The sequence below is a fragment of the Psittacula echo genome, assembly GCF_963264785.1.
Source record: "Psittacula echo genome assembly, chromosome: 4".
Taxonomy (NCBI): Eukaryota; Metazoa; Chordata; class Aves; order Psittaciformes; family Psittacidae; genus Psittacula; species Psittacula echo.
The window spans coordinates 78,883,819-78,897,508 of NC_137738.1; positions in this window are offsets into that span (position 1 = coordinate 78,883,819).

Here is a 13,690-nt window from a genome sequence, read left to right on the forward strand (position 1 = left end):
AAGGCAAACAATATATGCAACTTTTTTTCCTGGAATTTGCTTCTCACAGAAAAAAATGCTCAGTCTATATAGCTCAGTCTAATCAGTATAGAGGTAATTGGTTGTTCTATTCACAACATGTAATGATCTTTCAATCAGTGAATTATATTTTTAGGACAAATAACAGCCGTGCAAAGGATACACCACAATACTTGACACATAAAATGTTAGACACCTTCAGCTTTATACCAACCCCTCTATAACTCATCCCTAAAAGCTACAATCACATGCACACACAGGGACTGATGCAACCCACCTAGTGTGTGGGTGAGCATCCACTACATGCAAATCAGTCTGTGGAGATCAGAGATCATGCTACAGCTGAGCATGCACCTCTGCCACTGCTGGCACCCTCCTAAGGCACCTGCTGTGGGCAGGAGCCCCATGTGGACCCACAAACACCATTCCTATGCTGTGGGTCACTGGCAATGTGCAAGCTGCTCCTGTGTCCTGAGAGGTGCTGGGTCTGGCCCAGGCAGGGATGGGGATGTCACAGGGTGATGCGCAGCAATGCCTAACCAGGATCACTGCTCCTCATCCTGCTCCAAGGCATTTCCCCCCACCTTTTGCAAATTTCTTTGTTTCTATTTTACTTGTTTTCAGGTTGAATCCTTTGTATCTCTTTGTAACTCCCTGATTAATACTGAATATGGCTGATGGTCAACTTCCTTTTTAATTCTACGAGTTGGGGGCAAGCCTCCTCTCAGTTTTGCATTTTTGATTTACACACACACTCTTACCCTGACATTTCTGTCATAACAGCTGCTGTTATGAAAGCCATCTGCCAAGGGTGGGCTCTGTGTTCTTGTCATACACAACTGTAAAATACGTAGTCCTGGCCAAACAGCAAATGCTATCCCTCGGCCCCTTTCATTAAAAGCAGTGGACTTAAGGCTACATCTAGCCTAGTTTACTACTAAAGGCAGACTAGCTAGGGATGTTAAAGATAACAGGAAGGGATTCTATTGGTACATTGCAAATAAAAGACAATGTGGGCCCTGTCTGGAAGCTATCAGGAGAACTGGCTACCCTGAATTTGGAGAAGGCTGAGTTCTTAATGACTTCTTTGCCCCAGTCTTCACTGGCAAATGCTCTGACCACACCTCCTAAGTCTTGGAAGGTAGACACAGGGACTGTGAGAATGAAGACTTTAAGCCCACTGTAGGAGAGGATCTGGTTTGAGACCATCTTAAAAACCTGAATGTACACAAGTCCATGGGACCTGATGAAATCCATCCACGGGTCCTGAAGGAGCTGGCCAATGAAGTTGCTAAGCCACTGTCCATCATATTTAAAAATCATGGTAGTCAGGTGAAGTTCCCGATGACTGGAAGAAGGGAAATATAACCCCCATTTTCAAGAAGGGGAAAATGGATGAGCCAGGGAATTACAGACCAGTCAGTCTCACCTCTGTGCCTGGCAAGATCTTGGAGCAGATTCTCCTGGAAGGCATGCTAAGGCACATGAAAAACAAGGAGGTGGTTGGTGACAGCCAGCATGGCTTCACTAAGGGGAAATCCTGCCTGACCAATTTGGTGGCCTTCTACGATGGGGCTACGAAACTGATGGACAGGGGCAGAGCAGTTGACGTCATCTACCTGGATTTGTGCAAAGCGTTTGACACTGTCCCACATGACATCCTTGTCTCTAAATTGGAGAGACATCAATTTGATAGGTGGACCACTCGGTGGATAAAGAACTGGCTGGATGGCCACACGCAAAGAGTTGTGGTCAATGGCTCAATGTCCAGCTGGAGACTGGTAACGAGTGGTGTCCCTCAGGGATCGGTGTTGGGACCAGTCTTGTTCAACATCTTTGTCAGTGCCATGGACAGTGGGATTGAGTGCGCCCTCAGCAAGTTTGCCAATGACACCAAGCTGTGTGGTTCAGTTGATACGCGGGAGGGAAGGGATGCCATCCAGAGGGACCTCGACACGCTTGTGAGGTGGGCTGATGCCAACCTTATGAAATTTAACCATGCCAAGTGCAAGGTCCTACACCTGGGTCAGAGCAATCCCAGGCACAGCTACAGGTTGAGCAGAGAAGAGATTCAGAGCAGCCCTGCAGAGAAAGACTTGGGGGTGTTGGTCGATGAGAAAATGAACATGAGCGGGCAGTGTGTGCTCGCAGCCCAGAAAGCCAACTGTATCCTGGGCTGCATCAAGAGGAGAGTGACCAGCAGGTCGAAGGAGGTGATCCTGCCCCTCTACTCTGCTCTCGTGAGACCTCACTTGGAGTATTGTGTGCAGTTTTGGTGTCCCCCACATAAAAAGGACATGGAACTGTTGGAACAAGTCCAGAGGAGGGCCACGAGGATGATCAGGGGACTGGAGCACCTCCCGTAGGTGCTGAGAAAGTTGGGGCTGCTCAGCCTGGAGAAGAGAAGGCTGCGTGGAGACATAGCAGCCTTCCAGTATCTGAAGGGGGCCTACAAGGATGCTGGGGAGGGACAATTCATCAGGGACTGTAGTGACAGGACAAGGGGTAACAGGTTAAAACTTAAAGAGGGGAAGTCTAGATTGGATCTAAGGAAGAAGTTCTTTATTGTAAGGGTGGTGAGGCACTGGAATGGGTTGCCCAGGGAAGTTGTGAATGCTCCACCCCTGGCGGTGTTCAAGGCCAGGTTGGACAGAGCCTTGGGTGACATCGTTTAGTGTGAGGTATCCCTGCCCATGGTAGGGGGGTTGGAACTAGATGATCTTAAGGTCCTTTCCAACCCTAACTATTCTATGGTTCTGTAATTCTATGAATTGTCTGATGCTTCTTAAACGTAGGTGGCATATATACTATTCTACTATCATACAGAACTACCCCTGGTTCAGCAGACACATTAAAGATCATTGCTTGCTAAACTTGTGGTTGTTTTTGCCAATTCTTACAATACTATAAGAATGAGATTGTGGGGTCCCTCAAATGAAATATATTAAAACCTCTTAAACTCTATTCTCATTACATATAATAGTCTTCTTTTTTTTTTTTTTTTTTTTTTTTTTTTTAAAAAATATATGGACTTAATTGGCCATTTGTCTTTTCTGTGTTATTCTCCTTACTAAAATCTGAGACAGTTGTTGAACTATTTTCAGACAACTTAGAGGCAGACTATCATTACTACCTGGCTTGTTCTCACAACATTCCACTCTCAAAAATAGCAAACCCAATTCTCTTCTCCTTATTTTCTTAGGAGAATAAATGACAAAAGATGCAATGTTGCAAAGACTTATTTCCATTCTTGCCAAGTATGCCCTTATTTCTGTTTTTGTAATAAGAGGTTTTTTTGCTAAATCTTTTTTCCCAGTTTCTTAGTCTTTCACCTTACTCCTGATGCTTCTATTAACTTAGTGTCCTACTAATATTTTGTGTCTTTAATTAAGATTAAACATAGAAAACATTTTAGAAGTCCTTTAAAAGTTTGTGAATTTTTGTGAAGTATTTAATGTGAAAAATGGCTTTCATAGTTATATTATTTTCAGTTTAAGACATTTTAACTTGTCCACTCTTCTGATAGTTGAGATATTAATGTTATTAGAAAGAGCATTATTCTATATATGTGTTTATGACATGTATCCATCAAATTAAACTGTTCTATATTGCTGCATGTTAGAAAACAGAGAAGCAAATGGTCATCTAAAAACCTCTGTAAATATCAAGATTTTTTTTTTTTTTTTTTTTTTACAGAGAAACTCAAACATGCAAAATGTCTCACCAAAAGGCAACACGAAGTTATGCAACAAACTTTCAGCAAAGCAAACAACAGAGACCCAAACTCTCAAGCTTCTTGATTATTCATTTCTCTTGCAGGAATGAAGCTTCCTTTTCCTTTGTTAACCTCACTGGTATTGATAGGAAATAGGATTAACTATTGGTGGATTTAGTGAAGGTTGTGGATTTAGTGAAGGTTGTGTCGACAGATGCCATAGCCAAAGGAAAGCAATTCCAAAGCAGAGTTTCAAACACTGAGAATGGGTTTCAGACTGAAATAAGAGATTAAAGAAGAATGTTCCCTCAGGTGTAAAAGCATTTGTATGCATCTGTAACAACAACAAAGCTAGGACTCAGAAAAGGATACTTGGGCTGATGTAATTAATTTGTACCAAGAGTGAAATCCCAGGGAAGAAAAAAAAAAAGAAATCTGTATTATTTCTTTATGTGATGTTTCTTCGTTTCCCTTCCCTAAGAGAAATAGCAGAAAAGAAATCTGCTGTTTATGAGACAAAAAGAAATCAGCTCAAGAAAGCAAGTAATTTAATGAAAGTACAGGGAAATTATTGCTGGAGTGAGAAGTACATGTAGGCTTTGCTGCTGCAGAAAAGAGGGGAAAGGGTTGAGGGTAAATATGCTGTAATGCATTGATTTTTCTACAGGTTTAAGATAGGTGTTAGATCAGAAGACATAATCCCCAAAGTCCTTTCTAGTCTAATTCCCTATGAAACGCTGGGAGTCTGGTGCATTTTTTCTGCAGCATCCACAGGAGCTGGCTGGAAATGCAGCGTTCTCCTTATGGCTCTGCTGAGTAGAATTTCCTTCCATCTTTCCTGTGAGTCACTGTGAGCTCACTGAGTCATTGCTCTCATGTGAGTCACTGTGAAGTCACTGTGACACGGGGAGGGGTGGGGGCTGCAAGAGAGTAAGGCCCAGTAGGAGAGTCTGATGGAAATGGACTTCTCAGGGTGGCAGAGTGGCTGTGGGAGTGAATCAGGCAGGTATTTAGTCCATGCTTTGAGATGCAAGTGTGAGGTGATAGCATAAATAGGTTCAAAATCAAGTACAGCTGAAAAACTGGCAAAAGACAAATAGTGAGAGACTGGAGGAAGGTGGAATGTGTTAAAAGATAACAGCAGACCTCTTTGTGATCTTTACCTCACCTGGATTATCAAAGCTTTGTGCCATTCCCTCTCTGCCCTACTTCACAATTACCCCAAATACTTAGAAATTATATTGAAGAATCAAATCATATTACTGAATGCTTATAACTTAACACTTAAGAAAAAGAAGATACACATATAAAACAACTGGCATTGCGATCCACAGCTTTGAAGGATATTTAAAATTAATATCTTACTTCTAGCCCCAAATCAAACAAAACAGTAAGTAGAAATAAATGCAATGTTTTACAATGTTTTACAAACTCAGTTTATTAGAAGCTATGCTATCCTTGTATAATTTAATCACATCTAACATGTGTGTTGTTTTTATTTTAAAATCACTTTGGTTAAATTTCTTTTAAAAATCTCATATACATCAAAGTGCCAGTAACTCTGAGTTAATTGCAAAATAAATGTTGGGCTTGTTGTAATACTCTGATCTCTTTTTCTTGGATTTCAGAGTGGTTTCAATAGGAAGTAGGAATCAAAGAATTAAAATGTCTCTGTACTGGATCTGACTGGGATGGAGTTAACATTCCCCATCACAGCCGATATAGTGCTTTGCTTTGCATCTGTAGCTAGAATCCTGTTGATTACATACTAATGTTTAGGCTGTTGCTGAGCAGTGCTCACACAAACATCAAGGCTGCCTCTCCAATCTCCCCCCTACAGGCTACTATGTTGGGAGTAGGCAAGAGGTTAGTAGCCAGGACAGCAGACCCAAACTGACCAAAGGGATATTCCGTATCATATGAAGTCAGGCTTAACCATAAAAGCTAAGAGAAAGGAGGAGGGAGGGTGGTTGTGAGGCTTTCATTCAAACCGTTTTGTGATTCTGTGTTTGTCTTCTGAAACAACTGCCATAATGAGGCCCTGCTTCCCTGGAGGTGGTTAGACATCACTTGCTGATGGGAAGTAAAGAATAAATATTTTGTATTCGCTTTGCTTCCATATGTGGCCTTTGCTTTCTTCCCTTAAATTGCCTTTGTCTCAGCCCATGAATTTTTTATCTTATTCTCTCCCCCTGTTCTGCTGAGGAGGGGAAGTAAGGGAATGGCTTGGAGGGCACCTGGCAGCAAGCCAGTGTCAACACAATCCTTCTTGTGGATCCCAACCTGGGGCTCAGGAGGAGTTTGAGATGTTGGTACTGCCTCATAAGCACAAGCAGTAAAGTACATGCTTTGTAAAAAAATTGGGGCCTCTTGAGAACCTGATGGTTCTGATCAGTCAGATGAGGGAAATAAAGAAAAAAAAAAAAAAAAAAAAAGGATGCTAAACACCACACATTGGCTTCCTACTGTTTTAATTTTAATATTTTTAGTACCGAATGATTTTGCAAGACATTTCCTGCCACCTCTCCATGTAAATGGAGGAATTTCTTCTGGGCAATAATTTCAGTACAATGATTTTTCTGCTAATCTTTCTATTGAGTTCATTTAAAGTCCTAAACCACTGTCAGCCTTTTCCTTGCCAGTTGTATTTCTATTCTCTTCCTTTTTGTCCTGGGTTCAGCAGTAGCAGTCAGTTTTTTTTCTTCTTAGTAGCTGGTGCAGTGCTGTGGTTTTGACTTTCGGCCTGGGAAAAATATTGATAAAGCCGATGTTTTCAGTTACTGGTCAGAATGTTTATCCTGAGCAAGGACTTTGTGAGTCTCATGCTCTGCCAGGGGGGAGGAGAAGCCGGGAGGAAGCAGAGACAGGACACCTGACCCAAACTAGCCCAAGAGGTATTCCATACCACAGCACGTCATGCCCAGGAGGTAGAATTGAGAGTTCGGGGAAGGGCTGGATCATGGCAGGGTGGGGGTGAGGTACCGGTTGGTGAGCGGTTGTATTCTCTTGCTTGTTATTTCCTTTATCATTATTATTATTGGTGGTAGCAGTAGTGATTTGTGTTATACCTTAGTTATTAAACTGTTCTTATCTCAACCTATGGGAGCTGCATTCTTTTGATTCTCCTCCCCGTCCCTCCAGAAGCGGAGGGAAGAAAGGTGGGGAGGGGGAAGTGGACTTCGTGGTTCTGATTTATGGCCTGGGCTTAAACCACGACAGTTCTTTTTTGGCGCCCAACGTGGGGGTTTGAAGGGCTGAGATAACAACAGATATGACTGAAGCACAATGCTGATTTATGGGCTCTCAAAGTTTTTCTTTTTGATGTCACAGTTTCTGTATGCTGTAGCTTACTTAGAGCCGGTATTTGCTGTGTTAGTGTTTATCAAGTGTGGGCCTTGGGCTAAGGTTCTTGTTTCATTGTATTTTATGGTAATGGCTTGCGATACGGGGGGGCTCCGGCAGCAGGGCGGGATGGACGTGGCCGTGGACTTGTACCTGGCCGTCCCGCTGCTCTTCACCGTCCTGGCCCTCATCCTCTCCTCCGTCCTCGTGAGGCTGAGGGCAGCTGAGGGGGAGCGGCCCCGGGAGCCGGCGGCGGCAGAAGCGGCCCGGGAGAGGGGCTCCGGGGACCAAGCGGCGGCGGGAGCGGGGCCGGAGGCCGGGACGGAGGCGGCTGCCGAGCAGCGGGAGGAGGAGGCGGTAGAGGAGCCGAGCCCCACAGCCGAGCCCAGCCCCGCGGCGGCCGAGAGCATCCCCCAGCAGCAGCCCAGCCAGCCCCGTGAGCCTGAGCCGCAGGAGGACGCAGGAGACCCCACAGCACTTTCCAGCAAGGCAGAGGAGGAAGATCTGGACTCGGAAAAAGAGAAGCTGGTGGTGAGAGAGCCAGCAAGCACAGCAGCATCATTTGAGAGTTCTGAAGGTTTTGAATGGCCTTTGGGTACCCTTGGGACCTGCCTGCTGATTGTGATGGGGATCACCATGTTGGCACGCATACAGAGCGTGTTTTGTTCACAACCATTACGTCTGATCTCAAGAGTTAAACAGAGTCAGGTTTGGGTCTTGTCTGGGTTTAGACAATACAGGGAGACCAAGAGGTTTTCCCCAAGGCTGGACAGCCATGAGTGTCACGGTGTGTGGGACAGTATGGGCGAGTATCTAATCCACTGGGCCCCTCCAGTGCTTTGGAAGCGTCGGAGATGGAAGGCAGCTGTGTGGAGTCCCCCACCACAAGTTGCAGAGACTGCTGCAGGGGAGGGTGGATTATTTTGAGCCTGATGGGCCCGTGACACTTCAGGCCATCAGAGGGATTTGATTTTAGGAGAAAACAGACAATGAACTCAATTGTACGCTGTTGCCTGCTATAGCCATCAACTAGAAGTCTGCAGGGCACCAGCGACTGGCCCTGACTTCCCTCCGATCATCATCCCAACAGAGAATGAACTTTGATAGAACCGGATGAGTTCTACAGTAAAGGAATGATCAGCATCAGCAGACAACGATCCAACACTGCACACAGCTTCTCCTGCTCTGAAAGACTGTTACAAGAGATGGAGCCCAACATCATGAACCGAACGGACTCAGTAGCTTTATAGCAATTGGTCCGTGCACTAAGATAACAGTGCACTGAAATGAGAGTGAGGGTATATGGATAATGTGGGATCTGAGCATGACGTGAATGGTATGGAATAAGGGGTGGATACTGTCCTGGGTTCAGGAGACACTCCAGGGAGTGTGGAACATGCTCCCTCATCACAGTCCTCTCCACTCTCCTGTAGCGGCTATTCCCCTGGCAGGGGTCCCTGCTCCTCTTCCCAGTGCCCTCAGCAGGGGCTGATCCCATCCCCTGCACGTGCAGGCACCTACATTGGCTCTGTTGATGGCCTGAAGTGTCACGGGCCCATCAGGCTCAAAATAATTCACCCTCCCCTGCAGCAGTCTCTGCAACTTGTGGTGGGGGACTCCACACAGCTGCCTTCCATCTCCGACGCTTCCAAAGCACTGGAGGGGCCCAGTGGATTAGATACTCGCCCATACTGTCCCACACACCGTGACACTCATGGCTGTCCAGCCTTGGGGAAAACCTCTTGGTCTCCCTGTATTGTCTAAACCCAGACAAGACCCAAACCTGACTCTGTTTAACTCTTGAGATCAGACGTAATGGTTGTGAACAAAACACACTCTGTATGCGTGCCAACATGGTGATCCCCATCACAATCAGCAGGCAGGTCCCAAGGGTACCCAAAGGCCATTCAAAACCTTCAGAACTCTCAAATGATGCTGCTGTGCTTGCTGGCTCTCTCACCACCAGCTTCTCTTTTTCCGAGTCCAGATCTTCCTCCTCTGCCTTGCTGGAAAGTGCTGTGGGGTCTCCTGCGTCCTCCTGCGGCTCAGGCTCACGGGGCTGGCTGGGCTGCTGCTGGGGGATGCTCTCGGCCGCCGCGGGGCTGGGCTCGGCTGTGGGGCTCGGCTCCTCTACCGCCTCCTCCTCCCGCTGCTCGGCAGCCGCCTCCGTCCCGGCCTCCGGCCCCGCTCCCGCCGCCGCTTGGTCCCCGGAGCCCCTCTCCCGGGCCGCTTCTGCCGCCGCCGGCTCCCGGGGCCGCTCCCCCTCAGCTGCCCTCAGCCTCACGAGGACGGAGGAGAGGATGAGGGCCAGGACGGTGAAGAGCAGCGGGACGGCCAGGTACAAGTCCACGGCCACGTCCATCCCGCCCTGCTGCCGGAGCCCCCCCGTATCGCAAGCCATTACCATAAAATACAATGAAACAAGAACCTTAGCCCAAGGCCCACACTTGATAAACACTAACACAGCAAATACCGGCTCTAAGTAAGCTACAGCATACAGAAACTGTGACATCAAAAAGAAAAACTTTGAGAGCCCATAAATCAGCATTGTGCTTCAGTCATATCTGTTGTTATCTCAGCCCTTCAAACCCCCACGTTGGGCGCCAAAAAAGAACTGTCGTGGTTTAAGCCCAGGCCATAAATCAGAACCACGAAGTCCACTTCCCCCTCCCCACCTTTCTTCCCTCCGCTTCTGGAGGGACGGGGAGGAGAATCAAAAGAATGCAGCTCCCATAGGTTGAGATAAGAACAGTTTAATAACTAAGGTATAACACAAATCACTACTGCTACCACCAATAATAATAATGATAAAGGAAATAACAAGCAAGAGAATACAACCGCTCACCAACCGGTACCTCACCCCCACCCTGCCATGATCCAGCCCTTCCCCGAACTCTCAATTCTACCTCCTGGGCATGACGTGCTGTGGTATGGAATACCTCTTTGGCTAGTTTGGGTCAGGTGTCCTGTCTCTGCTTCCTCCCGGCTTCTCCTCCCCCCTGGCAGAGCATGAGACTCACAAAGTCCTTGCTCAGGATAAACATTCTGACCAGTAACTGAAAACATCGGCTTTATCAATATTTTTCCCAGGCCGAAAGTCAAAACCACAGCACTGCACCAGCTACTAAGAAGAAAAAAAACTGACTGCTACTGCTGAACCCAGGACACTTTTCAAGAATTTTATGTTGTTATCTTATATTTCTGGACTTGTGCATATACTGAATGCCACGTTTTTCCCTTCTCTTCCAAGTTCTTATTAGTTTTCTTATCTACCACTGTACTGTATGTTGCAATTGGATGTTTAAGACCATTCCAGTCTATAGAAATCAACAGCAGACATACTTTGTTCTTAGAAATTAATGTTTAAGTTACAAGTAATACATGAAAATAAAGTCAAAACAGTTGCATCTCTTTCCTGCAAATTCACACCTGATTGAGAAATAATTACTAGATGTCTAATTGTCCTGGGTTCAGCAGTAGCAGTCAGTTTTTCTCCTTCTTAGTAGCTGTTGCAGCACTGTGTTTTTGACTTTCAGCCTCGGAACAGAGCTGATAACACTGATGTTTAGACTGACCAAGGACTTTGTGAGTCTCATGCTCTGCCAGGGAGGAGGAGGGGCCGGGAGGAAGCAAGGACAGGACGCCTGACCCAAACTAGCCAAAGAGGTATTCCATACCACAGCACGTCATGCCCGGGGATGTAACTGGGAGCTACCCGGAAGGGCACGTCCTTTTTTCGGTCGGGCTCTTTTCCGGCAAGCGGTATCATATTCTCTTCCCTTGTTATTTCTCTTATCATTATTATTATTGGTGGCAGCAGTAGTGATTTGTGTTATACCTGAGTTACTGGACTGTTCTTATCTCAACCCGTGGGAGTTACATTCTTTCGATTCTCCTCCCCATCCCTCTGGGGAGTGGGGGGGGGGGGGGGAAGTAGACTGCGTGGTTCTAATTTACAGCCGGGGCTTAAACCACGACAGTTCTTTTTACAAGTTGCAGAAACTGCTGAAGGGGAGGGTGAATCGAGTCAGTTTGCCGAGGTGAAAGCCATCCAGCTGGCCCTGGACATTGCTGAACGAGAAAAGTGGCCAGTACTTTATCTCTATACTGACTCATGGATGGTGGCAAATGCCCTGTGGGGGTGGTTGCAGCAATGGAAGCAGAGCAACTGGCAACGCAGAGGTAAACCCATCTGGGCTGCTGCACTGTGGCAAGATATCGCTGCCCGGGTGCAGAACCTGGTGGTGAAGGTACGCCATGTAGACGCCCATGTACCCAAGAGTCGGGCCACTGAGGAACACCAGAACAACCAACAAGTGGATAAAGCTGCTAAGATTGAAGTGGCTCAGATGGACTTAGATTGGCAACATAAAGGTGAATTATTTTTGGCTCGGTGGGCCCATGACACTTCAGGCCATCAGGGCAGAGATGCAACATACAGATGGGCCCGTGATCGAGGGGTGGACTTAACAATGGATACTATTGCCCAGGTTATTCATGAGTGTGAAACATGTGCTGCAATTAAACAAGCCAAACGGTTAAAGCCTCTTTGGTATGGAGGACGATGGCTGAAGTACAAATATGGGGAGGCCTGGCAGATTGATTATATCACACTCCCACCAACCCGCCAAGGCAAGCGCCATGTGCTTACCGTGGTGGAAGCAACCACCGGATGGCTGGAAACATACGCTGTGCCCCATCACGGCCAGTCCAATCAAAGCAATGTCAGCTTGGGCCATGGCGGCGGCTGCGGCGGCTCCTGGGGGAAGAAGAAGAAGAGGTGACTTCTCGACCTCGGACCTCAACCGAGCTACGGAATATGCGAAAAGATTTTACCCGTCAACCAGGGGAGCACATCATCACCTGGTTGCTCCGATGCTGGGACAATGGGGCCGATGGTCACGAACTAGGAGGTACGGAAGCCAAGCAGCTGGGATCACTTGCTAGAGAAGGGGGAATTGACAAAGCAATGGGTGAGGGAACTTTCAAGCATTGGTGGTTCAGTGGTAGAATTCTCGCCTGCCACGCGGGAGGCCCGGTAAGCATAGGCCAAGCCCCAGCACGTTGACATAATTTGTCCCTCTCTGGTATGACCAGGATGACAACACACCTCATTTAAGTGTTTTACTAATTCTTCTGGATTTTGCAGTTGTTCGGTGGTGAAATTCCAAAACACTGGAGGGGCCCACTGACCTAGATACTTGCCCATACTATCCCACACACCTTGCCACTCATGGCTGTCCAGCCTCGGGGAAAATCTCTCGGTCCCCCTATTTTGTCGTCTAACCCCAGACAAGACCCAAACCCGACTCTGCTTAACTCTTGAGATCAGACGTAATGGTTGTGGACAAAACACACTCTGTATGCGTGCCAACATGGTGACCCCCATCACAATCAGCAAACAGGTCTCAACAATATTAAAAAGGCCACTCAAAAATTTCAAAACTCTCAAACGATGCTGTAAACAGTCTGGGAGGGGCACTGGGAGGGTAAAAGAATGTCTCCTTCATAGGTTGACCACCCAGGAAGGAGAAAAAAGATGTATACTTGCTAAGCATTTGTATTATATACCTCCCAAAGTATAAAGGTGGTGACCACACTGGGAACACAAGCCAGATCAGTTTCATGATCAATCCTTCTATTGTATTACAAGTCATTGCCACAAAATACAACGAGACAACAACCTTAGCCCAAGCCCCACACTTGAAAAACACCAACACAGCAAATACCGGCTCTAAGTAACCTACGGCATATTGAGACTGTGAGATCAAAAACAACAACTTTGAGAGCCAATAAATCAGCATTGTGACGAGTGACTATTAATCTAAAACACTGAATGCTTATCACAAATACGATTAGACACACTCCGGTCAGATCTGTCGTTATCTCAACCCTTCGTGGGTTCGTGCCCCACGTTGGGCGCCAAAAAAGAACTGTCGTGGTTTAAGCCCCGGCTGTAAATTAGAACCACGCAGTCTACTTCCCCCCACACACACTCCCCAGAGGGATGGGGAGGAGAATCGAAAGAATGTAACTCCCACGGGTTGAGATAAGAACAGTCCAGTAACTCAGGTATAACACAAATCACTACTGCTGCCACCAATAATAATAATGATAAGAGAAATAACAAGGGAAGAAAATAGGATACCGCTCGCCGGAAAAGAGCCCGACCAAAAAAAGGACGTGCCCTTCCGAGTAGCTCCCAGTTACATCCCCGGGCATGACGTGCTGTGGTATGGAATACCTCTTTGGCTAGTTTGGGTCAGGCGTCCTGTCCCTGCTTCCTCCCGGCCCCTCCTCCTCCCTGGCAGAGCATGAGACTCACAAAGTCCTTGGTCAGTCTAAACATCGGTGTTATCAGCTCTGTTCCGAGGCTGAAAGTCAAAAACACAGTGCTGCAACAGCTACTAAGAAGGAGAAAAACTGACTGCTACTGCTGAACCCAGGACACTAATATTAATTAGACATGTAGAATAATTGCCTGAAATAATCTAAGGCTTCATCCTGCGCTTCTGAATTTAGTGCTCATTCAAGTCAATGGGAAAAGGTCTGCTGACTGTAGTGCAAACTATACTCATATGTGTTGGTTTGTTGATGCCTCAGCTAAAGAAGAGC